Here is a 26,561-nt window from a genome sequence, read left to right as displayed (position 1 = left end):
GGTGAAGTGGCTTATATACTCAGAGAAAAAAGGGAAGCCATTCAGTGATGTAGAAATTGTAAAAGAATGCATTGTCAAAGTTGTAGGATGCTTAGACCCTGACAATGTTTCAAAGTACAAACAACTGCCTCTTTCAAGGAGAACCATGACTGATCGGCAGCAGGAAATAGCCTTCAACTTAACAGAACAACTCACACAATTCTTCAAAAGGAAAATGCGTATTATTAAGTCACTTTGGGTGAATCAACTGATACTACTGACTCAGTGAAGGTTTTATAGGCACAAGTGTTATACTTCATTTGAGTCATAACAGAAGATTGTCTTTGCTATGAAGAGTTACTTGCTTTGGGCACTCTTGTAAACAGAACACAGGGAATAGATATCTTCAACAACTTTCAAGATAAATGTCATGAAGTTGGACTGAATTTGGAAAATGTAATCAGTGTATGTACAGATGGTCCACCTTCCATGACAGGAAAACATGAAGGGTTTATTGCACAGATAAAAAAAAGCATTAACAGATCCAGACACTCTGATTTCTTTTCACTGTATCTTGCATCAGCAAAATCTCTGTGCTAACCCTACTACTTTAAGTGACACTTTACAACAAGTTATAAATATTATTAACCATATTCCTGCAAATACAACACAGAATCATCAGTTTCGTAACATGCTTAAGTTGAATGATGAGGTATTCAATGTGGATCTGTGGTATCATTCTAAAGTGCATTGGCTATTGCAAGTACAGGTGTTAGCCAAAATTTTATCTCTGTGAGAACAGATCGTTAAGTTTTATGAAGAACAGAATCAGCAATGTGAATTATTGAAAAAAGATTTCTATAGGAATGCAGCATTTTTGTGTGGTATGTCTAATCAAAACAATTTGAATATATCTTTGCAAGGTAAAACTAAGTCTATGTATGATATGTGGCAAAAATCCAGGCATTTCGAACAAAGGTATCTTTTTTCAAAACACTTCTTCAAAAGGAAATTTCAGATGAACATTTTCTCCAGTTAGCAAAGGTACATTGACAAGCAGGATGATATATGCAAATCATTTGAAGAATATGTAGCTATCATAGACCTATTAATTGGAATTAATTTTTCAGTATAATTTCATTGGAATACAGTGAAAGGTTCACTGACTTTGAGAATCATGACATCACACTCAAATCAGCATTTCAGTCTCACCTAGTTGATATCACCAAGACACCTAAAGAACTACAGATGGAATTGATTGAGCTCTCAGTAGATGACAATTTTAAGTACCTGTTTGATGCTTGGAAAGATCCAATTGAAATATGAAAAAATGCAGCAGAATACCCACGTCTTCAGCAACATGCCTGAAAAATGCTTTCTTGATGTTCAACCACTTATTGCTGTGAATCTACATTCTCCTGCCTAACCTGAGTCAAGACACCCTTAAGGTCACAAATGACTGATACCCATCTAGAGGATCGATTGAAGCTGCAGACTTCCACACCGCAACCAAATATTCAAATGCTTTCCAACAAAAAGAAGACATAACAAAGTCATTAATAGTTAGTTAACTTTAAAACTAACAAATAGTTTTCATTTTTTGATATTACTAAGTACATAGTAGTTAGAGTTTTTATGAAATAATGCACATTTTAAGTATATCTAATTGAAATTTCTTGAATGTGGCCTTATTTGATTACAGCTAAATTAACGTGGCCTCCCGACATGAAAATCTCCCCCACCCCTGGTCTAGCCACTAATTAATTGAGCTCCAAACAGTCCAGGAACTCTTTCTTTCTTAATACCACAGACACTCCCCAAATAGTGGGAAATATGTTTTAAAAACACCTCAGTTGGGCCCTTGTAGCTGACTCTGAACCTCTTTCTTATTTGTGTGAAGTTTCAGGCTGCTTGCTTATTTTATCCTAACATATGGGCTAAATTACGTCTTCTCTTAAATATGTAATTTAAATCACCTTTCCTGCCCAACAGCTTGTCAGGATTCAGCCACTTGTAGGGGCCTAAAGGGATTACATGCTGAATATGCAGAGCTCTATGCCAATCCCAACTTCTGCTCTTGAACCTGAGGCTGGGTAATTCCACAAGTCAACATTTCAACAAATATTTATTGACTATTTGAAAGGTACTGTGTAAGTGACTCTGGGGAATATGGAGATGAATTTTTACCTACAGCCTCCAGAGGTTCACCATCTGGTAAATACATGTGTTGTCTTAGTCCGTTTATGTTGCTATAAAGGAATACCTGAGACTGGGTAATTTATAGAGAAAAAGGTTTACTTGGCTCATGGTTTTGCAGCCTGTACAAGAAGCATGGCACCAGCATTTGCATCTGGTGAAGGTCTCAGGCTGCTTCTACTCATGGTGGAAGGTGAAGGGGAGAAAGCATGTATAGAAATCACATGATGAGAAAGAAAGCACAAGAGAAAGGGTGGAGGTGCCAGGTTTTAAAAACCAGCTTTCACAGGAACTAATAGAAAGAGAACTCAATCACACTGCAAGGACAGTACCAAGCCATTCATGAGAGATCCACCCCTGTGACCCAAACACCTCCTATTAGAACCCATCTCTAACACTGGGGATCAAACTTCACCATGAGGTTTCAGGGAACAAACATCCCAACTATAGCATCTATATTTGACACAACAGAAGGCTGACTGTGATACAAGCCATGGGAGAAGCACAATTTAAGGGGTGGAATTTGGATAAGGCCCTGAAAGACCCATGGCACCTCAAATGTGATAATGGGGCCAGAAAGCTTGCAGAGTGTGTTAGGGGAATGAAAGAACTACCAACATCACTGAAGTGAAGGTTTGTATGTGTGTTCAAGGGGGCACAAGGATGGAAAAGTAGCTACTAACAAGTCACAAAGTACTTTGAACTTCTGCCTTTAGATTGTGGCCCCTATTCTGATTGCAACTGTGGCTCATACAAGTTGTGTGCAGGAATGTGATGCCACCAGGCCTGAAGATAGGGCACATGTGGCAGGACAAGTTAAAGTAGAGAACTCCTGGAGACAAGAATGCTAAAAGTTGATACAGAGAAGATCCATTGTGTTTGCCTTCGACACAAGACCAAACACGCATGACCTTTTCGTTTGGCAACAGTTGCTCAGTTTCCCCTTAGGAAACAATACTTCTTCCCACTAAAGTACTTCAATTGTTGTTGACTCCATTCTGGATTCCAGAGCTGGGCATATGGCTTGTGCAGCTCCAGTCAAAACAGTGTGTTCCCCTAACCAAAATTACTGGTTCTGTAATGGGCATGTTGGGGTTCTTAAAAGAAAAAGACGTAATTATTCATACTGGAATTTCACTTGGAAACTAGAATTGACCAGCACACAGAATGTACTCAGTAAATATATTTTCAAGACATTCATTTGCCTCTCAGAAAAGGAAGCCTGAGAATGGGGTTAGCATGAGAATGGAGCAAGAAGAACTGGGACCTGAGGCACTGTTTGAACCACGAATCAAGCTTTGCTTAAGGTTCTCTGTAGTCTAAGACTTTTGTCATTGAAATACTCATAATTGGTAAAGTAGGAAACCATAAAATCCCAAGAAAGGGGTCTCTAGTTCAGGGATCTAGCTTCAAATAAGGATCTACTTGTATCAGTCAGCTGTTGCTATAATAATGCCGCATAACAAACCATTTCAAAACTCAGTGGCTTAAAATAATAATCATTTATTCTTACTTCCTGTCTATATAGCATACTGGGGTCAGAAACCAAATTATAAAGCACAAAAGGGAAAATTGGAGACCAGGAAGTAAAAAACCACTAGAAATATTTTACAGCATCTTCTTCTAGACATTTTCATCTTTCTTCTTTTATTAAAAAAATCTGCATTTTGCTCTTAAAATTTTATTATAAGTTTGCTTATGTCGTTAAAAATTCTTTGAAAATGCTATGTATGTTTCAAATATGGTATCTGTTTATATATGCATCATAAAACTCATTTAAGCATTTCCTTATGGGAGGGCATTAAAATTCTCCTCTTTGTGCCCCTAATGTATAAAATATTATAATATGCGCCCTGTTAAAAAGTAGCTGCTACTTCTATCATGTCTTTAGGAAAGATCTCCAGAAAATAAATTATTTAATCAAAGTTTAGGAATTTGTTGAAGCCTCAACATATATTACAAAATTTCTGAACCTATTTAAACTTCCATCAGTAGAATGTTACAAGCACCACCTTTATTAGTATTGAGAATTTCAAATGCTAAATTTGGGTTTATTTAATATATAAAAAGTCAAACTCAATTTTTGTGACTTATTTTGAATACATTCTTTTAAATTTTGATATAAATTTTTATTTATTGACATTTAAAATTTCTTCTTTGTTAATTGTGGGATTTTTTTGCACATGTTTTTCATTGAGGATTAAAGAGATTTTTTCTGCAATGATTTAGAAGACGGACTGTATAAATATTAAAGATATTCACTCTTGTCATATTCCTACAAACATTTGATCAAGTACAGTAGACCCCCCCTTATCCACAGTTTCACTTGCCAAGGTTTCAGTTATCTGTGGTAACCCACAGTCCAAAAATATTAAATGGAAAATTCCAGAAATAAACAATTCATAAGTTTTAAATTTGCACCCCTTCAAGTAGCCTGATGAAATCTGGTGCCCAGGACAGGAATCCTCCCTTTGTGCAGCATCCCCATGCTGTAGACATGCCCTATCCATCCATCACTTAGTAGCCATCTTGGTTGTCAGATTCACTGTGGTGGTATCACAGCGCTTGTGTTTAAGGAACCCTTATTTTACTTAATAATGGTCCCAAAGCACAAGAGTAATGATACTGGCAATATGCATATGTCAAAGACAAGCCATAAAGTGCTTCCTTTAAGTGAAAAGGTGAAAATTCTGAATAAAGAAAGAAAAAGTATTGTATGCTGAGGTTGGTAACATCTATGGTAAGAACAAATCTTTTATCCATGAAATTGTGAAGAAGGAAAAAGAAATTCATACCAGTTTTACTGTCGTACCTCAAATTACAAAAGTCACCACCACAGTGAGTGATAGTGCTTAGTTAAGATGGAAAATCCATTCAATTTGTGGGTGGAGGACATGAACGGAAATGTGTTCCAATTGACGGCAATCGGGTTCCTTACTCTCCATGGTTTCAGGCATCCACTAGGAGTCCAGGAACATATCCCCCAAGGATAAGGGATACTACTATATATTCATCAGCTGTTGCTGCAATAATGCTGCATAACAAACAACACTTATACTCAGTGGTTTACCTATTTCTCATGTACAGGATTGCTGGTAAGCTCTTTATTTCACTTCTGCTAACATTCTCTTAGGGATGAAAATCATAAGGTAAACTCAAAATTAATGGGGCAAAGAAATATGCTCAGTTGGCTATAGTGGTAGGTACTCTAAAGTCACATGACAAAGGACATGGGTATTTAATTCTAATAATGACAAGGGAGAGAAACATGGGAGGATCTAATCTGCTATAGCCATCAATGTGTTTTGACGTGCTTTTGGTGTTAGCATTTTAGTAAGGTTCAATTTATGGTCTTTGATGAAGTCAACCATCATATTAATGTATAGATAATTTTAAATGAAATTTTTGTGAAACAGTTTAAAAACAAAAATTATAGGTATAATTTCCCTTTAAAATAATATTTATTAAATGGAGTAAAAATTTCCAAATTGGTATTTTTATCAATTTCTGTATTCATGCAGTCTAGTCAGAATATTTGCTGTAAATAATTTGTGCTATGTGACATTGTTTCTTATTAAAATTCTATTTGTAGTGTGTAAAATTTTTTATAACTGGATTATGTATGTTTGAAGAAAATAAGTAATTCCTGCAGGATAGAAGTTTCATCTTTGCTTATCCCTTTCACTCTTTAAATAGCGTTATTCAAATCCTGCATTCTTATTTCTTTTGATGCTCTTGAATGTCTCTAGAAAATTTGTTTTCCTCAATGTGTCCTTGTTATCTTAATGTATTTTATATCTATATTTTGATGCTATGAAGACAACCTTAGTGATTTCTAACTATTTTGTCTCTGTTTTATTAATCACTGTAAATGACACTTTTTGAACCTCTTGGATTTTTCTTTACCTTCCATTTTGAAACTAATGTTTCTTTCCCTGATTTCTTTGTACCAGAGAACAGTTTATTTAATAGTGAAGTCAGAGGAGATATCTCTAAAGGGGTGACATTTATGTTGACATCAACCACACATGCTACAATCAGGGCCTTTGTAACGTTTCCTCTCATTTCAGTTAGAATTTGTACTGGCTGAGTGGTAGGATTTACAGCTGTCACCAGTTCCCAGGTGACAACTGTAGCCAGATATACCCTTAATAAGTTCTGATGCTTAAGGGGACAAACTGTGACTTCCTAAAGGGTCCTTGGTGGGAAAAGATGAATCGCAATATATTAGCAAGGGCTTGGAAAAATGGGATTGCTTAAAGCTGAAAAAGTCCTGTTTCTCAACATTCTTTATGGATTCCAATTTTGCAAAAGTTTACACTTACTGGGCCATGGAGGAGGATGACTCTACAGTCTTTTCCATTTCTAAAATTCTACAGTTCTATAGAATGAAAAGAAATGGAACACGGACCAGAGAAAGCAATGAGTAATAGTCCTCAACATTTTATAGTTTACATTGTACACTGTGGACTGCATATTTTTCACTATGACACAGCACAGTTATTGTCATTTACTATCTTTCATTCATGTGGATCATTTGAAATTTCTGGTCATCTTGTGGGACCAGTATGATTAGCCACATATTACTGATGAGAAAATTAAGGCCTAGAGGAAAGTTGGGAGGAGCAGAATGAAGACTTGAACCCAAGTTCTTTGATTTTATATGTATTGTTATTCCTATATCATATGTCTGTATGATCTTACTGCCATATGAGAGGGGCTATAGCACTCTTGAGTCCTTGATTTGCCTGATATATATGGTTAAAAAAAGAAAATAAAATCAATGGAATTATCTGTTATTCATTGCCTGACAAGGGACAGAAATTCAAACACTGCAAAAAACTAAATTTCTGCAGGAACTAAATTTAAAAAGATGGATCCATTTTTAAGGGACACCAAATTACAGATATTAACTTTAAACTACGTATTTACAAAACATGCAGAAAAACTGATCCAATGCATGCATCTCAATTTGTCACATTCGTAGGCTGAACACATAATTATTTATTTAATTTTTATTCATTGAAAGCATTTATTGAGGAGTCAAAGATAACATTATCTACACATCCCTTTAATGCAGAAATGGCACTTGGGTAATCTGGAAAATAACTTCTTCAAATATTAGGTTTATTTTGTGAGCAACTTGTGGGAGTTGGTCGATCATATCATGATGGAATTTTATAGCATGTAATTATAGCATCTGTATGATTAAAGTGAGAATACTCTATGCTTTAGACATCAGAGTTAGAGGAGGAGAGTTTCCACAGCTCTGAAATTGTTAGTGTTAGGCTTGTGTTTTCATTACCTGTAGGTCTGCCCAACCCACGTGGGCAAAAGTATTAGGACCTGCTAAAATTTGTAAGCCAGTTGAAATTTAAAGTCACAAGGTAGAGCATTACATTAATAGATGTTGGTTCATGGCAAAACTACTCCCCCTTTCACATGGGAAATATAGTGCCTGAAGTAGAAACTGATAGTAAAAATTGTCACTTTCTCTCACAAAAAAAGAGAACATTTTAACTAGTCTATTTCACTTTCAAAGATGCCACAAAGTACTCCTTTCCAAGGTATATTAGCTTTGGCAGTCTTAACACATCCATTTCAAATTAAGGTCTCTATTGGGCAATCTTACTCATATGTTGAAATGTTTTCTAAACATGAAGTGTGATTATATGGATTTGACATTTTCTCAGCAATATGTTTAACATATATACAAGTGAGAGAATTCTTTAAGTCAATTCACATAAGTTATACCACTAATAACATTTTTCCAGAATTTAGCATGTCTGGAGAGTATCAATTTCAACATACTTTGTCAACTGAAATAATAAATAAGGCTTACCCCATTGTAGGGATGCTATGCTAACTAAACATTTTGACTCATTTGTTTATACTGTATTAAATTTACTCTTACAGTTGGAGATTTTTAACCCCTCTAAATGGCCCAACTTTGGTCTTAGAAATTGTTTGGATCGTTTTACTGTCTCTTTAGTCTCAAATTTCCAACTTCCTGATTAAATTTACATTCTTTAAAATTCTTAGAAACATGTGTCCCTCTCAGGTATCTTCTCTTGTATACAAAGGTGAGACAGACTTTGCCTAGTCCTTGATTTATACAGAAGAAATAAGAGTTTTAGATTCAATGGCACCATCTGTTGGAATTTTCTTGTATGCTATTTAGTATTAAATCACAAACTGTTGTGGTTTCTCTCCTAGGGGAGGATATTACCAGTGGAAGTTGATTGTTTCTAATAGTACAAATTTCTTGTGTCCAGGTTATATATAGATAGATGTAAAGAAGATATGTAAATGTTAAATAATCCTTAAATAAGTTTTAAGATATCTTAAAAAGTACGTGGGAGAGAGGGATAATAGGGGGCAAGAATTCTGCTTTTGGTTATGAAGGAAAAAGTGTTATCAGATTTATCCTCCCAACATAAGCAACTGTAACACTGACCAAAATATATTATCAAATCATTTTCTGGCATTGGACAACTGGCATCAAAGTACAGTAATCCTTGAGAAAGAAGGACATGCAGTTGTCCCACATTTGCTTCAGCATTCAGACTGCAAGCACCTTCCTCAGTATGACACAGGGAAGTCGTTGCACAGAGGTTTCCATTGAGCCTTTAGCTGGGACAGAGCTTTGCATGGACAGGGCAGGAAAACATGCCTAGCAAAGAGTGGCTACTGGAACGAGAGCTGCACAGAGATAGAGTGATCATGCAGTGCACAAAGATAGAATTCTAGTCCAGCCAGAGTGGAGAGACATTATTGAGGAATTTAGACATTCAGTGTAGACCCAAGAAAGATGATGCTTTAGGAATCAGGAACACATCCTAGAAAAAGAAATAAGCCCTAGGGCAAAGGACAAACCCAGTATAAGTCTGCTTTAACAAAGCATAAGCCAAGTCAGACAAGATCAAGAGGATGTTTCAGATATTTAATTGCTATCAAAACAAAAGTCAATACTTTTTAGAGGAAGACAACTAATCATAGATACTCTACAACAAAATGTCCACAATGTTGTGAATACAGAAAAAAAAAATCAGGCATACAAATGAAAACCAGAAAAATGTGACTGCTGAAAGAAAAAAAATAAGGCAATAGAAATAGACCCTGAAATGACCAGAGTGTTGGAATTAGCAGACAGGATGTTAAAACTTCCTGTTATAATGATGTTCAAGGATTTAATGGAAATATGAACATAATGAAAGAAAATAAAGAAAATACCACCAGGGTAATGGTAACTGTAAATAAAATTGAAATGGCAACTCCAAAAGATAATATTATAATATCTAAAAATGTAAAAGGTTCTAGATGGGATTAAGAGTACATAATGGAAATCTAATTCCAGGCTGGTAAGTATGAGGAGCTCTACGGACCCACTCCCCAAGGAAACAATCATAACTGGTAAACATTACTGGAAAAACCAGACCATTTTCCATTTGTGGAAAATTGTATTAAGGGCATAAGCAAATAAAAAAAGTTTCAAGAAAATCTACTAAAACTGTATAAAACAGTGAGAGTATGTGCCATTTGAACCACAACCCACCCCTTCCAGTCCTTCCAGCTAAGTGTGATGGAAACTCCACTACAGGTAGGTGCAGGCAAGAACACAGGGTTTCTTCTTTACCCAGGTCCCAGTTGAGGACTACAGTGACTTCCTAGGAGGAGCAGGTCACCAGCATTTCTCATCACCTCCAGATTTATGTTGCAGAGGCCGAATTCCAGATGACTGCAGATGAGCAGTCAGGGGATCCCTTCTTACACCAGTGTCCCACTCACAGGACAGAGGCTCAACCTCAGGCATGGTGTGTCATCCCAGAATGACTGCGTACATGTCCAGGTGACTATGTGCATTCCAGGTGACTCTGCGTGTGCCAAGGCTACGCTTTCTGAACAGCAACATCAGAAGCTCCCCAATGCAGAGTAAATAGACTTTACTAAAATAGCACAGCCAGTCACTAAACAAAATACTAGTTCCAGTAGTTTTTTAGTGGATTCCTTAGGAATGTGTATAGAAAATATGTCTTCTACAAATAGATATTTTTATTAATATTTGTTCATACATTAACAAGTAAAAAATAGAAGAGCATACAATTATCTCAATAGAAGCAGAAAATGCATTTGACAAACTAATATCCATTCGTTGTAAAAACTCATAGCAAGGTAAGAGTAGAAGGGAAATTCCACAATGCAGTAAAGAGCATCTATGAACAACATCATAATTAATGGTGAAATATTGAACTTTTTTTCCTAAGATAAGAAACAAAGCAAGGATATTTACTCTCAATTCTTATTCATTTTGCACTGGAGATCCTAGCCAGTGCAATATAACCAAAACAAACAAACAAAAAAGCATACAAATGGAAAAAGAAAAATTGAAATTATCTTTATCCACAGACAACTTGAGGCTTTATGTGAAAACTCTAAGTGATCTAAAAGTTTAACTACTAGGAAAAAATTTAGCAAAGTCATAGGATAGAAAATTTATATATAAATACTAATTGTATTTCTATATACTGCTAACAAAAAAATGATTAGGAAGTTAATTTTAAATACCATTTAAAAGAGTATCAAAAACATTTTCCAGGAGTGCCAGGTGGAACACATAGGCTCTATAAATGTAGTAGCTTTGTGAAGGTGCAGTAAGATGCCATTGTCATTTAACTCCAGCAGGAGCAGGTGGAGTTTGAGAGGTAGGTGGGAATGTCTGCTGGCATGCACCTAGCAAGAAAAACTTGCTCCTGGAGTAGTCACTGTGGGCCATACACTTGGAGGGCCTTTTGAACCCCAGCTCTAGGTATATTCCTCTCAGTCTGGTGCTGTTACAACATTCGGACTGCCCCAAAGTAAAAATGACTAGAAATAACAAAGACTGTTCCTTTGTTGAGTTTGAGTCTAAAGATGTTACCAAGATAGTTGCTGAAACAATGAGCAACTACATTTTTGGTGACAGAATCTTGAAGTGTCAGTTTATGTCATCTAGAAACGTATGTAAAGAAATATGAAAAAACTGGGATGTTCCATTTTCAAAAACATCATATACTATCAGTGAAATGGTATAAGAAGAAATGGTTACTTACACAAAGCTCAGAATGGAGAAGGAATTTTTTTTAAAAGATTAGATTAAAAAATTAGGAAGAATATAGCTAAACTAGGAATAGATTTTAATTTTCCTTCATTGGTATTATAAAAAAAATTAAAAGTGTCTCAAGCACAGATTTTCAGAACTCTATGAATAGCCAGGTTTTACCAAAGAAGAAAAAGGGGTTTCAAGTACTCTAACCCTCCTATGATAGCCTGATTCACACAGCAATTTGTACACAAATGTTTTTGGAGAAGTGAAAAAAATCACACAAGGCTGAAATAAATAGTGATGATGAAATAGTTTTCAAACAGCCTATAGCTGATGTAAAAGAAGAAATACCAGACACAAACACCTACGCATTCAGGGGAACAAAGGAGGAAGAAAAAGCCATCGGGATGCACCAATATGTATTCTGAATATATTATGTATAATGTTTCTTCTGAAAATGGGATGATTTTGTTATTAGAACTTATTCTTTGCATTTCACTAGGTGCAATGAAATGTGACCATTGACAAGATTTTTGGAATAGAAAATATACTGTTGATTTGAGTAGTTAAATGAAGCTTTACCAGCCTCTTCTGAAATGCAAGGTTGCATTCCAGCTCACAGTGGCTAGGCTCACACTGCCTTTTTGTCCTTTTGGTCTCCTCTAGTTTCCTTTGCAGATTTTGTATCTGTCTTAGTTACTCCATCTCAGTAGAAAAGACACACTACTAATTGTAGGCTTAAGTACTAAACTGCAGCCTCTGTTGTCACCATCAATCCTCTTTGACATCCATATGTCATGTGTTAGGTCTAATTAAGCAGAGCACATTTAAACAATAAGGGTACTTAAGAGTTCAACAACAGATGGTTAATTTGGAAAGCTCAATTAAACTAGAGACTGAGAAGACTTTTCAAATTTTATTACAGGATCATTTATATATCTATGACTCATTTCTGCAGTAATGTCAAATTCATTTTTAATAGCCTAGCATGGATCAATAGGTATCATTTTCTAATAGTTACATCACTGTGGAATTATGTTCCAAGATTTAAACACTGTCCAACAATAAGCTTTTTTCTAAAACTCATTTGAATGCAACTGGGAATTAGAAATCTTGAAACAAAATAGTAGAATTTTTGTCTTCTGAACTAAAAAGTATAGAATCAAAAATATAATACTTAGGAATAGATTTAACAACAAGAAGCATACTCTCCTTACTGAAAGCTACAAAACATTGCTGAGAGAAATACATAAAAAAAAAAGATTTAAATGAATTGGAAAAAAAATTCATGTTCATGGATTGGAAAGCAATACTGTTCTAATGCCTATTGTCCTGAAATTGATCTAGAGACTTGATGAATTGTGTGGTATCATTTTGCAAGCTGATCCTAAAGTTTGCATAGAAATGAGAAGGATCCAGAATAGCCAAAACTACCTTGAAAGAGAAGAACACAATTGCAAGACATGCCCTCTGACCGAAAGCTATGATAATCAAGACAGAGTGGATTTGGAAAGATGATAAACAAATAGATGGATGGGTCAGAATAGATGGTCCAGAAATAGATCCACAAACATATATGTATATATATAGAGAGAGAGAGAGAGAGAGAATTGATTTTCAAGAAAAATGTAATGGGGAAGAAAATCTCAAATAAATAATTTTGAAACAAGTGGATGAATATATGGAAAAACAATTAAAATCAAGTTCTGCCTCACACCATTCAAAAAATTCATTTAATATAAATAAATCTAAACCTTACAGGAAAACACTATAAAAATTCTCAGAGAAAACATCAGAGAATAACTTCCTGATCTTGGTGTAGGCAAATATTCATTAGAGACGAAAAAAAATCATGAACCATAAAAGAAAAAATTGGAAAAACTGGACTTCATTTAAATTTAATACTTCTACTCTTCAAGAAATACTAGGAAGATAATGAAAAGGCAAAGCATATTCTCAGAGGAGATCTCTATCTCTCTCTCTCTTCTATTTCTCCAATGAACTACTTATATTCAGAATTTATAAAGAACTCCTACAACTCAATAATGAAAAGTCAAATATAGGTACATACCATAGAGTCTATACGCAATGTGGATTCTGACGGACGTGCTTTGTGAGTAATTGCCGCGCTGGTACAGTTGTGTTTTTCAAGAGCTGGAATGCTCGGCAGGCCAGGAGCCGGCTGCAACACTAGAAGGCTACTGTAGCTCCTCAAATGTCTGAAGTTAGAGGTACTTTTCCTCAATTATTTTTAAAGTTGTGAGTGATGTCCCCGAGGATGTTAGGAGTATTACAGAGCAAATATTTAGAAAAACGAACCACAATCCCTTCAAGCAAATTTCCAAACCGGCCAGGAATGAAACAGCAGAAAGACCTCTGGAAAGCAGAGACACCTGTGTCCCAGGGCCAGCCGTGCTGCTGCCCTAAACTGGAACAAAGCAAAGCCTACCCGGGCCTCATTTTCCTTTTGTAACACTGGCAGCTGGACAATAGAACCTCTAATATTTTCCCCAGATCTGAACTATGATTTATTCATACATTCATTAATTACATGTATTTATCAACCGTTTATTGGCATCTACCACCTATATTTGCTGAGCACCATTGGTACGCAGATGAATAAACAATGTCTGTATTTATTGAACTCAATGCAGTTGGAGAGATGCATAAAAATAGCTGAAGACATTTTAAACCTGCTAAAAGAATTCCGATGCAAGCACTGCCCAAGCAGAGGTGTGAAGCGCTTGGTACGTCCAGCATCAACAAAGGGCCTCATGCGAAAGCGCCGTGGTGTGGCCAGGTCACGGGTGGCGGAGGTGAACGGAGGGAGGAGTGACCTAGAACTTTGTGTGCACTGCCAAGGAGCTTGGATTTATTCTCTAAAGGCTTTGAGAATCACCAATATTTCTTTTCTACTTCTTTTAAGACAAACATATGTTTTAGAAAAATTTGTCCAGAAATAGACTGGATTGATTACAAAATTAGTTGGTAGTTTCTGACAGTATGCTCTTTAAAATACTTACTATTTTTTCAATTTTCCATAATAAGTCTACCTCATTTTGTGATATTTGGTTTCTTTCCTGGAAATATTTTTTTCCTGATCTTTTAAATCTACATAGTGTCACTCAAACGACACTGACACACCATTAGAAATACCAAGTTTTTCCAGGCAGTTTGACTAAAGCGCATTAAGAAGAGTTCACTTGTCTAGCTAAAAGAAAAAATAAATACAGTCTCCCTGCTGAAAATAGCTATCATTCTCATTTCCTTCCTCTTTTGTAATATAGACGAATATGGAGTTCATGTAAGATAGAAATAAATTTATAATAATAATGTTTTGAAAAGGAATAAACATATGGTTCGATCTGTGATGATTTTCACACAACTAAACCTGTTCTTCTGTTCCCATTTATGCTGGCAATGTCACAGTAAGTTAAACTGGCAGAAAATGCAGCAGCATAACATTTTGGGACACCAACATAATAAATATGAGTTGGCTAAGTATTCGAGCAGTCCAATTAAATCTATTCTGTTTTGATTATAGTGAACCACTAGAGCTATATTTCACAACATATGGTATATTTACATATACATTCCTCATTCACAGATTCAACCAACTGTGGATTGAAAATATTTGGGAAAAATTCCCTATGTCTGTACTGAACATATACAGACATTTTTTCCTTGTCATTATTCCCTTAACAATCCAGCATAACAACTATTTACATAGCATTGACATTGTATTAGGTAGTGTAAGCATCTAGAGATGAGTTAACATATATGGGAGGACATGTGTAGGTTATAGGCAAATACTATGCCATTTTACATAAACGACTTAAGCATTCTTGGATTTTGTTACCCATGGGGGGTCCTGGAACCAATTCCCCGTGGATATTGAAGAACAACTGTACTCCATTTGGGGGCTGTCTTTGTATTTTAAGACAATGTTGCAGGTAAACTTTTATTTAGGCATGCATTTTGAAACATTTTATGGGTATGTATTTTCAATGTTCACGTCACACAGTATTACATAGTCTTTGTAGTAGCCAAATATAGGAACAAAGACGCAGTCTAGGTGTCAGGACTGGACTGAAAACCAGATACCATGCCAGGCATTTTAAGCAGGAATAGGTCTAATATAGGGAAGTACAACCTTACATAATTACTGCTATGACAGGGAAGCTGAAAAGAGTGTCAAAAAATCAGAAAGTAATAAAATCCCAATCAACCTCCACCAATGATTCTATGCTGCCTACAGCACAGCAAGAGGACACCTGAAAGCCACGGGCAAACTCCGTATCTGCCGTCTACAGACCCCCCAGCTGCTGCTTCCACTTCCAAATCTCACACAAATGTCTTTCACTGGCAGAATTTAAACCAAATCCCTCTGGCCAGCAAATCTGGTGAATGTAGCTTCTAAACTGTTCAAGCCCCATGTTAAGAGTTTAAAAAAACAGGGATCGTACTACATACATACCAAGTCACAATGTCTAGTTTAGTTCTTCCTACACATCTATTTAAATTTCCAAACAACAGTAGTATTATGCTTTTGACTAACCTGTTGAACTATCTCTCAATCTAACAAAGATGTGCTCAATCTCTCCTTCAAAAAGCAAGACACAATAACTCTAATGTATCCATTTCTGGATATTCATTCTTTTTCTGTCTTAGTCACAATTCCTAACTGATGTCTTATAATTTGCAAACTGAGCTAGAAGTTTAATGACTAACATTGATCCTTATATAAGCTAGTAGACAGGAAGAGGAAAAAGAATTTGGCATATATAGATACATTATATATGTAAAATATGTGAAGAAAAAATTCAAGCATTGTTTCTAAAATCCTTCCTTCTGTAATGGATCATAAAGCTATAATTGGATCAGAACTTACTTCTTCTTTCCTCCTTTTATATTCATTTTGTGCTAAATCAGCATCTCAGGTGGATGGATACAAATCTAGCAGAGAAACCCAAAGCTTCACTCCTGAGTGGTCCAAACCATGTGTAGTCTTGCCTCTGTTGGGTAACCGTGATTTTCATTACCAGTGTTAGAAGTAGCAACAGGCACAGCCAGAGGATTCCCCTGTATTCTTGCCATACTTCTCCCTCCCTGGTGGTGGCATCAGCTCTGTTTCCTCTTGATAATTAGGATTAGTCACCGTAGTCAGTACGGTATCCCTCTTTTTTGTTATTTCAATGGCATTGGAAGCTCAGTGTGGCCAGGTTGCAATCTGAACCTCAAGTTCAATGTGCCCCCTGGTAGAAAATTTTCTTCCTTGGGAACAGAGAGCTCAGAATCTGAAGAACCCAGTCTATGGGGACAGAAAGCATACCATTTGAGAGTGGCTTATTAAGTGAAAGCATTGAGCAGAGTCATGCCCACTTCCATGACTTGTTCCTCAGACCTGTGGTTTTCTATTACAGGGGAAAAAGCACCATCTCGTGTTCATAGGCAAAGGTATTTTGTTTAGCTTCTGCAAGGTATTGGCTCCCAGCCAGCATAAAACTGAGTCTTCAATAGCTTATTCCATTTTCCTCACAGGCTACCATCTACTATTGTGAAATTAATTCCCTGCTCATGGGTGGTGAATTCATTATCATCATGAGAGGAAATAAAGTATCATGAAATCTATAGATGACGGTGCAGGCAGAAGCACTGAGAGCAGGGAGGGCTAATCCACAGCAAGAGCAAACATCTATTCTGGTGAGGACACGTAACTATCCCCTCTGCTAGGACAGAGCTCCAATGTAATCAACCTCATATCAGGTGCTTGGTTAGTTGCTCTGGGAAAATAGCGCCATATCAAAGGTTCAATGTCGTTCTTTGCTGCTGTCCTATTGGACGCTCAGCAGTGACCGTGCCCAGATCATCCTTGGTTAAACAAGGCCCATGTTTTTGATCCCAGTCATAACCTCAATCCTATTACCATGGCTGTTTAGTTCATGGGCCCACAGAGCAAGCGCTGAGGTGGCCGGGATCAGTTGGTGATTGACATGCACAGTGAGTGACCTTTGACTGGCATTCCTATGGGAAACAAATATTTTCATAATCTCTGTGCATTCTGAGAGTTCCATTCATATACCTTCTTGTCACCTCTCCTCTAGAATAATTCCTTCCAAAACCTTGACCATCTGTCCAGATTGTTAGATACTGCCCATGAATTAGTGTAAAATTTTACCTCTTATCACTCTCCTCTCATGCACAATGAAAAACAAGATGCTTGGAGCTTTTTCCCCTGAAAGTATTTCTCTCCCCCGCTGCTGTTCAGGGCATCTGCTGAGGAAGCTTGAGGCTGCTGCAGTCCAAATGTACAAAGTTCCAGCTTATTGTATGGAACCAACTTAAACTAAGAACAATTGTTTTCTTCCTCAGTCAACTGATCAGAAGAAACTCTCCGTGAGGATATAGAGTGAGTGGAGGGAGAGGTAGCAATACATTAGGAATAGGTTTCATGAGAGCACGGATCATCTGAACGTTACATTTACTTATACCTTCAGAACATGCTTAAGTCTGATATTGAATGTATGCAACTTCCACTTGAAGAAAAGTGCTTCTATGCTGGCCCATTGTTATGACTTGGTATATCAGACACACCGTTTTTTGGTCATGTGATCATGTGATTTCTATGATCAAGCAATTGACACGTACCAGGTCCTAATTGCAAAATAAGAGTTGTTTCTGAAAAGGAAAAGTTATGTGCAGAAGAGGGTATGGCTTTGCTCTAAAATCCTAGGGCCTTCACAGTGAATCTCTTATGGGAGTTAGTCAGTGGCTCCACACAGCATTCCTGCACGCACCATAGAGAATTCAAGCTCCATTTGGATCTGTGAGTCATAAGATGTAGTTGGCACCATGGCCTGGACAAGTTGGCAGCCTTAATAAACGCTTAGTAAATGGGTCAGAGCAACACACTCTACGGTACAGGTTGCCTCCAAAATCCAAAGAGGCTTCTAAGCATTTCGTTTCTTTCTTAGGGCTTGGGAGTAAGTGGTGCAGAAAATTACCTTTCGCATTGAATGTGTTATCTCAACAAACTCAGATCATTATGCCACTAGAAAATTCAGAGATGCAGCCCACTGATTTTTTAATGTAATTTTCCCCCAGTTTCTGTCCTATATGTGTCTCAGCAAGGCATCCAGGATATTTTCTATATCCTGCTTATCAGATGTTATCAGCCTCATATCAATATAGTGGACAACATTAATATTTTGTGGGTCAGTGACAATCAAGGCCTTGTAGATTAGATTACGGCAGGTACTAGGAAATTGACAGAGCTCTGAGACAGATCAGTTAATCTTCATTTCTGCCCTATAAAGTGAAAGAAAATTATCTCTAATTTTATATATTAATTAATATAGGTAAAAAGACATTTTCTGAGTCAATAATTAAATACTAGGTGCCAGGGTTACTGCGTTTAGAGTGAATATCTGCTTAACTTTACAAGAATCCACACGTTCTCCAAGATCTGTCTGTCTTTTCTAAAGGCCAATTAGATAAATTAAATAAGGATGGAATAGGACACAACTTCCTGGAATCTTTCAATGCTTTTATGGTGATATTAATCTATGAAATCCTCCCAGGAATGTGTTAACCTTTATTTACTTTTGGTAGTGATTGTAGGGCTTCCACTTGTCACTTCCTTCCATTAAAGCCCTGATTCCCTGAGGAAATTCTGCCGGTTGCTAACTACGTCTAAATCAAGTGTGCATTTAGGAATGGGGAATATAACCACTGTGGTTTTGCAGATGCACTAGGATCACTATGAGATAAACTTGGACCAAAGCCCCATTAACCTCCTTAAGTCTCCTCTCTGACTGGTGATACAGAATTGCATTTTGGTTTTCCATTTCAGCTTAAGGCAACTGCCCCTCCCCCCCAAAAAAATCTGCAAAATTCCTGATAACTCCATTTCTCCAGTTCACCGTCACAGATACCGTGCCAAAAAGCTGGTTGTCTCGTTGGGAAGGCTTGAGAGCAGATTTACTACACATGTGTATGGCAGTGCCTCAAGGTCTTCTCTCAAGCGAACGTAGCCTCCCTTCAATCTAAGCACTGCTGGTCCTTGAATTGGTTCAGGTCTGGGAATTAAGTGGAAGGGGGGTATCACTGTATTGTGTTGAACTAAGACCTAGACTTCTTTTTGGATTATGTATTTTAAGTAATACATTACCAGGCTTCCCAACTTTTTCAGCTTTAAAAACACCATAATCAATTAGCTACTGCCCAAAATATCTTCAGATAAAACCATTCTGATTACCACTCCAACTTTGCTGCCCATTTTTACAACTGCCCCCACTCCTTCTTGGTGTTTAAGTGCTGCCAGTGGTTTCTGCTACTTTGTGATGTCCTTATTCCTTTCTTAAGTATAGGAACCAATTCCCCTGACGATAGCTCCCACCTGTAGACAGCAGTTACTATGAAGACTTTACAGCTGCCTTTATCCCCCTCATCAGCATATCTTCTCAAAGTCTTTGGAACGGGGTAGGCTCTAGGTCCTAGAGGGACCCATGATAAGAGAGCTAATAAACTGATTGCACATGATAAATTTATTCCAACATCCCGATCTTCTTAAGCCTTTGGATTCCTTCCTCTGCATTGTACCAAGGAAGTTCTTACATCTCAACTTCCTTTACAATAGGACATCTTTGAGTCCGGGTTTCAGTGACCCAGCCAACAAAACTGTTACAGTTGTTCTCAGCTGTTTGTGCTATCACATTAAATCCAGAATCTCTGGTACGTGCAGGGGTATCAATAAATTTGATCTATTTCAATATTGGGTCCCATATTCCCTGGTCTTTATTGCTTAGAACCCCAGTCCTCATACATATTCCCTGAGTTTCTCCTAATATAAATTAGCAAAAATCTTATGTTCTTTAGTATGGAAGCTGTCTCATGTTGGGTCTGAGTTTGTGCTAATTATGGGCCAGAGGCGAGGAGAGGTACTGGGAGTGGACTGTGGGGAGATTCAGCATCTCTACACAGGCAATGGTCTCGGGGGTGTCACAGCAGTGTCATCAAGCCAGGGGAGGAAGCCAGACAGAGGAAGTTGCTCAGCAGTGGCTGCTGCTTCTGGACGGGGAGGCTCAGTGACATTGGGAGCCCAAATACTCAAAGTAATGAAGATCCATCCAAGAGTTACCATTCCAGTGCTTATGATCCCAATCTTGCCTAATCCCTAACTTTCACATAAGATACCTGGTGGAACTGTGAAACCAATTGGTGTTTAATTTCTACAACCTATAAGATCAAACCTGGAGGCTGACTTTTGGTCTTACAACTATAAGAGCTAAGAGATATTTTTAGGCTCATTGCAGAAGTTCTCTGCTTCTCGGAACCATAAACTTGTCATTATTTGACTCAAAGCTCTCCACTGCAATAAGCAGCAGCCAAATCACTCTGAGGTCTGCATAATAATCATTTCCACTCCAGCATCGTATTGGAACAGCCACTTGGTCTTCCAAAGTCTTTCTTTTCAACCATCACACAGCTGCAAGCATGTTATTTTAAGCAAATGTTTTGTCTCTGCAAGCTGTGAATGATCAATAGTCCCTATTTCATTGGTCATGAGAACATTACTGCCTTCAAATCTATCTTCAATCAGATAACCAATCCAAGATTACATCTATGAGGTTCTGTATCAGTAACACATTTTGGTACCAAATTCTGTATCTGAGAAGTTCAGTCAGGAAACTGGAAACCACTGTTGGCATTTCTAGGCATTAGAGGCTTGCACAGCCATCAGGAAAGCCAGAGGGGTGAAAATCACAGAAGCTGCTACCAGCAGCAGGAGATCAGAAAACAGTCACTGAGTGAGCTCATATGTTACAGCACTGCACAGGTGATGCTAAGAGTCATCGAGAAGCCACTGGCAACATCCTATAGCCATTTGCCACTGTAGAATAGAAACGTTTTCTCTTCTGCCTCCTGAATCTCACTGAGAGCCTCTCAATGGCAGAATCTAAATGGTACCCTGATGGCAAGGACATCTAGGGCTTCCTCCCTCACCCCTGAAATACGGAGAAGTGTTTCCAAGGCAGGAAGGGGACTGAGAGCATCTGACAATAACCATGGGCAGAAAATAAAGTCCCAAGAATTGGACTTTCCAGGAGAACCAAAGAGATGTTGTATCCTCGTTATTTCTTATAGCTGAGTAATACTCCATGGTATACATATACCACAGTTTACTAATCTATTCGTGGATTGATGGGCACTTGGGTTGTTTCCACATCTTTGCAATTGTGAATTGTGCTGCTATAAACATTTGGGTACAGGTGTCTTTGTTATAGAATGACTTTTGTTCTTCTGGGTGTGGAGAGAGTTGGAACCCATTATATTAAGTGAAGTATCCAAAGAATGGAAAAACAAGCATCACATGTACTCACCAGAAAATTGGTTTCCCTGATCATCACCTAAATGCACATCGGGGAAGGATACCAATTTGGACATCAGACTGAGACGGGGTTGGGGGGGGTATACGTACATGATGAGTGTGTTGTGCACCGTCTGGGGAATGGTCAAGCTTGAAGGTGCTGATTCGGGGAGGTGGGAGGGGGAGGGGATGGAGGTATGACTACATGGTGAGTGCCAGGCACACTGTCTGGAGAGTGGACACGCCTAGGGCTATGACTCAGGGGGATGGGCGGGACACCAACAATGTATATAACCTGAGCTTTTGTACTCCCATGAAGAGCTGAACTAAAAAAAAGAAAAAAAAAAAGAATTGGACTTTTCAGAATGAACTAACCATAGCCAAAAATTGATTGAATTTTATGAATTCTAGCTGGATGAATTTGGGCAAGATTCTTAATCTCTTTAAACTTTCATTTCCTCCTTTATAATGGGAGTTAATTGTAAAGCATTATCTTAGTTTTGTTGAGAAGATTTAATATGCATATAAAGGCTTGAGACAAAAGTAAGCAATCATAATTTAATAATGTAATATAATAATATTTCTTCTATTTACATGAATATTTCATATGCGTAAAATGCATTTCTGTGCATATTAGGCTTTGTATCTTGATGAAAAGACACAATCTTAGAGCTAGAAATAACTTTACTTAAAAGGTGACACCGGCAGATAAGCTAATTCGTAAGTAAGGAAACTCCAGCTACATGAGATTATATATCATACCCATGACAAAGCAGCTAAACTCAGGCCATCTGCCTTACAGTACTTTATTTTACTTACATAAAAAGATTTGTGATCATATCAGCACTATATTTTTGTGCCTAGTTTATATCTATTCCTGAATAAAGTGAAATAATTAATTTTTAATGATTTGCCTTAAAAAATGTTACCATATGGATCATGAAAACATGATTTGTGTTAGTTTTAAAGCCAGAAATTAAATAGACCTTAACTTTGATAACACTAATTCCAGGTCTGATATTTATTCCAATTCAAATCTCTTAAGAGATTCATTCCAATGGGCAAATTACATAGTATCTTCAGGCTGTTGTTAAAATCAAGACTGATAGGTTAAATGTTATTTTTTTCCCTTGTAAGGAAAGATTTATCTAATGTTAAGTGGTTTATTTTATGGGTAAACTTCCCATTTTATTACACATCTGATAATCTGAATTAGTCATCACTGAGCTGTAAGCCGAGCTACGTTTTATAGCTTTGCTCTTTTTTCCTACGTTCAAAGTTATAATAGTAGTCTAGAATTTATAATTATAATAGTAGTCTAGAATGAAAAAGGAGCAAACGGGTGCATGTAACTAATTGCATAATAAACTTTTACAATCGGCTATGTAATCATTCCCCTTTCCTATTTTAATCTTATTATGTCTAGTTATGGGCTCCAAAGGTTGATCAGGAAAACTATTTTTCAGTATAATGAGTTATTTTTCTTTAGGAAAGAAGCAACAAACACAAAAGGTATTTATTGTTCCTTGAAAATGACATTTATGAGTGAAGGAGATGTTACTTACTGATGTACAAATTGCCCTTGTTATTCTAATTAATACTTCACACATGTTATATTCTTACTCCAGGGACATCAGACCACAGTGTATATAGGAAATACTATCAGTTTGAAATGCCAGATCAAGTTGTACAGAGAAAAAGATGTAACTTTATAATTGATCACCCCAGAATCTACTATAATGTCTAAAATTTATGTCATCAATAAATCAGGAAAGGATATGTACTCTAGGAAAATTGCAATGTTAATGATTGATGGACAAACTCCTCACTTTAAGATAAAAGTCATCCCTAAGAAGGTCAGAATCTCTGTCCTTACACAACAGATACAGAAAATTAACCATATGGGGGTGTCCTAATATAAGGGAAGGGTCCTGTAGGATGAGCAATGATTTTTCTAATGGTCCGAAGTTGAGTGTTTCATTTCTCCAATTAGCTGTACACTTTTCAATTACAGATATCATATTTTTTACTCCTTGATATAGGCTAAAATCAGACTCATTCTTGAGTCAGAGTAGAGGCCACAGAAACAATACACATTATGCTTATGACCAGGTACTATGAGTCTAAAACTAACAAAAAATGCAACCTCCCAGCTGGGAGACAATGAGAATAATTACAAAAAGGCTTTCTGGAGCGGTATGGCAAATAAAGGAGTGGCAATTCTATCTTATCACATCAGTAATAACAGTGGTCTGGGACATGTTTTTCTGAAGGTAATCAACCCCAATTGCCACAACAGACAAGTCTGAGGAACTTAATGCATGAGAGGTTTATGCATGTCCGGTAGCCCCCTTTCATCCTGTCCCTATGCCATATTGATCCTCCTAAGTCACCATGGCAAGGAAGGTGAGAGGGAAAGAATTTATGAAGAAGACCCCAAAGGCAATCACAGTGATTCCTCTACAAGGCACCACTGTGCAAACTTTGAATGAACATTTTTCATATCAATGTGTAAAGTTTTTAATGTTAAAAATAAACTTTTTTCTGGTTTGCTAATTTACATAACCTAGATTGGATTGGTGACAACCCTTCTCAAGGGATAATGTGTATCTAACTGTTCTTATGTTTTAATAATCCTCAACAGTAGGAACATCGCTGTCACAATGACATGTTCATGTGAGCACAGGAAGAGATCATAAAGCATCTTCAGGAAGCCTAAGGTATTCATTTTCAAATTTTATCTGAAGTGAAGTAATGCATTCTCAAAATTCATCTTCAATCCTTCATCAGTAGTCAGTTCCAATAATTTGTTTGGTAAAGATATAGTAAAATTTAAATTATCTTTTCACAAAAGAAATGGATATTTTTATGAATGTACACTCATGTGCTGCATAAAATGCTTTGTTCAACTATGGACCACATACATGATGGTGGTCCCATAAGATTATAATGGAGCTGCCCTATACAGGGATGCCATTTTTAATTTTTTATGTATTGTTTTTGCTGTACCTTTTCTATGTTTAAATATGTTTGGATACACGAATACTCACCACTGTGTTGCAGTTGCCTACAGTAGTCAGTGCAGTCATGTGCTGTACAGGTTTGTAGCCCAGGAGCAATAGGCCATACCCTATAGCCTATGTGTGGAGCAGGCTATACTACCTAGTTTGTGTAAGTACATTCCTTGATGTTCCCACAATGACAAAATCACCTAACAAATCATTTCTCACAACATATATGTTGCTCTGCTTAATAACCTGTTGTTAAGCAACGTGTAACTGTCTTTTCTTTTGATGGAAAAAAAATTCAGAATGTTCTATTGCTCATGCTATTCTCAACAGGTGGCCTCCAAAGTCGCTGAGAATAGAGGAAAAGAGAGAAGGATTATGTCTGGAAGGATCATCGTCCAGATTTGGAATGCTGTCCATCAATTGCCCCCGTTTTTGGTGAGAGTGAACTCCACAGGCCCATCTAGATAAGCCCTGCTAGAAACGCAGTTATTCAGGCCCACTGTTACGTGCAAGCCAATAGAGGAAGATCCAGAGGCTCTGGGGTTGCCTACAAGGGCCACTAAACCAAACTGAAATGAGAAGTCAGGGAAGGCTTCCTGAAGGAGCTCAGATTCTGGAGGAACTAGTGGCTGGTTGTTAGGGACTAAATGTTCGTGTACCCTCCTCCAACTTCACACGCCCTAACCCTCACTGTGACGGTCATTCGGAGGTGAGGCTTTTGGAAGGTCACTGGGTTTAGATGAGGTCATGAGGGTGGCACCCTCACGATGAGACTAGTGTCTTTGTAAGATAGAAGAAAAGATACAAGAGCTCTCCCTCCACTCTGTGGGGACACAGCAAGAAGGCGACCGTCTACAAGCCGGGAAGAGAGCCCTCACCAGGAACTGAATCTGCCAGCACCTTGATCTTACAGTTCTAGCCCTCAGAATTTTGAGAAATAAATGTCTGTTATTTAAGCCACGCAGCCTATGGTATTTTGGTGCAGCAGCCTAAGCTAAGACGTTGATCAGGTAGAGGAAACAGGCAGGGGAATGTGGAGGGGAGTGTATCAGTTTTCCCCTGTGACTTGTACAAGTGATGTAATCTCTCTAATATTCTAGTTCCACAGTCACTGATGCCCTCTGAGAACCAAATGAGAAAATGTGTTTAAGAGTTCTCAGGAAGCAGAAGGCATAAAAATATAGGGATTAGTAAGAGAATGATGTGACCTGTATTGTTCCACTTGCAATCCACGTTCTGACACCCATCATTCCACAACACAACCTGTGCATCTTTCCATGCAGAATGAAGGAAACTGGCAGCTGCCAAACTGGGAAACCAACTGCTTTATTCAAAAGTTTAGTACATTCCCCTTGCAAAATATTCACACATTCTAGTCAAAATGTTATTAAGCCATTGTCCTAACTGGGGGGCCTAAACCTGCAGAAAAGATTTAAGCTCTTGTTTTTTATCTAAGATGTTCATATAACTTTGCAGGTGCAAATCTGTAAGCTGCCTCTGGTAAGCAGCCCATGGTTTATTGGGTTATTTGGCAGATTTTCCTCAAGGAGGTAAAAGCTGAACATTAACTATATCAAGATAAATTTTGTACCTGTCAACCCTTTTGAAATTTAGTGAGCAATTTCAATAAGTCTAAACTTTATTTGACATTTGTTGCTTTTTCATTTCATTGAAGTTTCTATTGGCTCTCTCTTCTAACACTATTTCCTACTCTAGAAACCACTTTCTGTTAAGTGGATTTATAAGAAAAATGAGAAAACTCTGTAAGACTGATTTGAGCTAGATACAGGGAACCTACTGAATGCTTTTTACGTTTGACATAAAAGATTATGTTACTCAAAATTTAGAGTTGTCTGCAAGTGATAAAATTTCGTCACAATGTTAATATTATGTTTACTAGGAAGTGAATAAATAGTTGCAAGAT

The sequence above is a fragment of the Lemur catta genome, chromosome 12, assembly GCF_020740605.2.
Source record: "Lemur catta isolate mLemCat1 chromosome 12, mLemCat1.pri, whole genome shotgun sequence".
NCBI lineage: Eukaryota > Metazoa > Chordata > Mammalia > Primates > Lemuridae > Lemur > Lemur catta.
This window is presented reverse-complemented; position numbering follows the sequence as displayed.